We start from the raw sequence: 3,591 nt of genomic DNA, 5'->3' as shown, positions 1-3,591 counted from the left end.
TACACTAAGTCATCATCTGTCCACATGTCATAATGAATACTCAAAGTCAAATCTGAAGAGACTCACCCGAAGGCTGTCTATGGCCCTGAGACCCACCCCTAGGCTGTCTGGCCGGTGCCGAGCCTAATGGCCCCGTGGTAGTCATCATCCGCACCCTAGGAATGAGCCTGTCCCACGGCAATCCACTTCGGCGCCCAATCCCGCACGGCGAATATGAATTGCGATAGCTATCTCCGGAGTGCCGGCTTGTAGGGAGCGACCCTCACAAGCATGTGCGAATGAGCACAATGGCAAGTAGTCGTATATCCTATCACAAGTACCAAGTCCTCATGTCTAATAACATGGAATGTATCGAATGTTTCAAAGGCCTGTCTCTATGTCGTCATATCTCTAATATGAAATATATAGCAGATGTACAATGGCCTATCATCATGTCTCTAAGTTGCATTTTCATAGTTTGCTAATTCCAAGTGCCTCTTTATGACACTTTGTTCGACGAGTTCCAAGCATGGCATTAATATGTTCATGATGCATAGTTCACTCAATTCTAGCATAGAGATATGTTCTCAACTTGCAAAACCAAGCACTATCCACAATGCATGCAATCTACACATATGGAGTACAAATTTTACGATACATGAGGCATGCATGTTAAGTGTTCTAAAATTCATATAAATCATGTTTAGCATGAATTTGCATTCAAAAATACTTTACAAAAAATTTAGAAGGCATAGGGGCCATTTTGCCCCATTTTCATGAAGTCAAACCCACCAAAATCGACTTCTTTGTTTCGCTGAACGAAGGTATCCACAAGCTTCCTAGTACCCTAGAAACATCAAAAATAGGGTCACCCAAACGAAACGAAGAGCAAATAACTCAATCATTAAGCTTCTCAAGGTAGGGTTGGGAAAAACTCACCTCAAGTGGAAAACCCTCTCTTAATCATCAAATGGAAGGTAGGGGTCTTCCAATCTAACCTATATAAAGGTTCCAAACCCATCAAAAGGGATCAAGAAGCCTCAAATCAAGAATCCCCAAATCTAACCCTAAAATCTAAAATTTAGGGTTTAAACAAGCAAAAAGCTCCAAAACTAAGATCTAGAGGAAGGAACCTTGCCACTTACCTCTAAGATGCTCCAATCCAAGCTCAAAATCTTCTAGAGTTGAAGATTGATTCACCACAAAGCTCCAAAAGCAAGCTCCAAGCCTCCAAAGGTAAGAAATGAAGAGGAAGATGGTGCTCCAAGGCCTCCAAGCAAGCTCCTCTCCTCTCCTTCTCCTTCTTCTCCTTCCCTTTCTCTCTCTAGAAGTGTNAGAGAGAGAGAAAGCTTATTTTAGAGAGAGAAAAAAAAGTTGAATTTTAGAGAGAAAATTAAGTTTAGAGAGAGATATAAGGTTAGAGTGTAAAAAAAAATAATATCAATTAGCCGGCGGGTAGGAAGAAAGAAAGAGATTAGACATATTATGATTACCCCAATCCATTAATATGAGGATACCCACCCTCCCTTAAGGGAATGAGATTAGTACTTTGGGGTGAATCTTATTCCCAAGTGAATCCAATATTACCAACTAGATTACTTACTACGTTTAGCCAAACACCGTCATATTTTTTTTTTCCATTGGATTACTAGGAATCTTTAAAAGATAGCGCGAACCAAACGCACCCGTTAAGTTAACTTAGGTTAAACGTGAGTTAAATATCTATCACAGTTAAAAAAAATTAAAATGATAATTTTGCCCTTAACTTAGGGGCAAATAATAAATATTGGTGACGGCAGAAGGGTATATTTGAAAAGACCAAAAATAAAAATGCCTTTTGTGGATAAATAAGAAATGTTGGTGATGATGGAAGGGTATATATATTTGAAAAGGCAAAATAGTAATTTTATACAGATAACAGAGTTCATTAACAAATTTTAACTCTCAGGGTATATTTGAAATAGGTTGGAACGTAAAAAGGGTATTTTCAATATTAACTTTCTTAAAAGGATAAATCAGAAAGTCAGAAACTTTTAAGGAGTATATAAGCAATTGCCCCATCTTGTCATTATAATCCATTAATTACATCTCATGTGTATATTACGCCATACTCAGGTGTCCGTATAATCTACTTCTTTATTTGGGATCAATTCTTTTAGTTTGAAAATAAAATGAATTCGAATTTGGTTTATCTATCACGGACACTTTTATAAGTCTCGCATGTTCCTATCGGACACTCACGTGTTCGATGTGAACACTCTTTGGATGAGCGTTTAATGTCAATCCATAACGCATATAACTAAAAAATATATATACATATTTTTATTTTATTTTCTATGTGCATATATAATGTAAGATGATAAATATCTAAATTTTTTTGAGGGCTTTTTTTGCAAATAGCCTCCTTATAATTTTTTTTTTAAATTGGCCCTGTCAAAAATTTATTTGCAAAAATGGCCCTGCTCCCGCCACGCAAGCGCCACGTCAGCGCCACGCGGGCGGGGCTGGGCCAGATGGTTAAGTTGAACACGGTGAACTATTCACCGTGTTCAATACAAAGTTTTTGTATTGGACACGGTGAATGATTCACCGTGTCCAATACAAAATAGTTAAGATCGAAATATTTGTATTGGACACGATGAACTATTCATCGTGTCCAATACAAATAATTGGACACGGTGAATGGTTTACCGTGTCTAATACAAATACCTCCAACTTACTCATTGTTGGGGTATTTGTATTGGACACGGTGAACCATTCACCGTGTCCAATACAAAAATTTTGTATTGAACACGGTAAATGGTTCACCGTGTTCAACTTAAACACCTGGGCCCGCCCTGCCCGCGTGGCGCTGACGTGGCGCTGGTGTGGCAGGGGCAGGGCTATTTTTGCAAATAATTTTTGGACGGGGCTATTTTTCCAAATAAAATTTATCAGAGGGCTATTTGCAAAAAAAGCTCTTTTTTTGATGAATGCATATAAGTTTTTTAACAATGTAAATAAATTATGTACGGTGAAAATTTTTTTTTGTAAAATATATGAACTATGAATAAAAATTTTATTAACTTTAATTCGTATAAAAAATATAATAATATTTTATCAAAATTAATATTTTATATATAATAAAAATATATTATTATATTAAATAATATTATATTTTATTATCGGTGCATCTATACTGTATTCGTATCCTAATTATTTGAAAATTGCTGAGTCGTGATGTACGAGTTGTGTCTGTTTTTCGTAACACCTAGCCCCTGATTGGTTCGGGTATAAGGGGTAGGATAAAAATTATCCTAACCCTTTGTCACGCCCCGGGACCCAGCGGAAGCCCGCCCGGCACGTGCCCAGACCCGCCAAAACGTCTAAAACGTATAAGGCGTCTAAAACAACAGTAATAAAAGCAATAATAAAAGACATTTAGGAGTATCAGAGCATAATAAATGTCTAAATGCTACAATAAGGATAAGGATAAAACTGTAAGTCCACTAAATAAACATAAAGTGATACAAGAAAATCGCAGATACAAGTGCTATAGGTAGATACATAGGCGGTCTCTATACATGGATACAAAAACCTCTCACTCTCTCTCAACTACAAAAAGAAAGAGTA

Source organism: Ananas comosus, linkage group 21 (assembly GCF_001540865.1).
Source record: "Ananas comosus cultivar F153 linkage group 21, ASM154086v1, whole genome shotgun sequence".
Classification (NCBI taxonomy): Eukaryota; Viridiplantae; Streptophyta; class Magnoliopsida; order Poales; family Bromeliaceae; genus Ananas; species Ananas comosus.
This window is presented reverse-complemented; position numbering follows the sequence as displayed.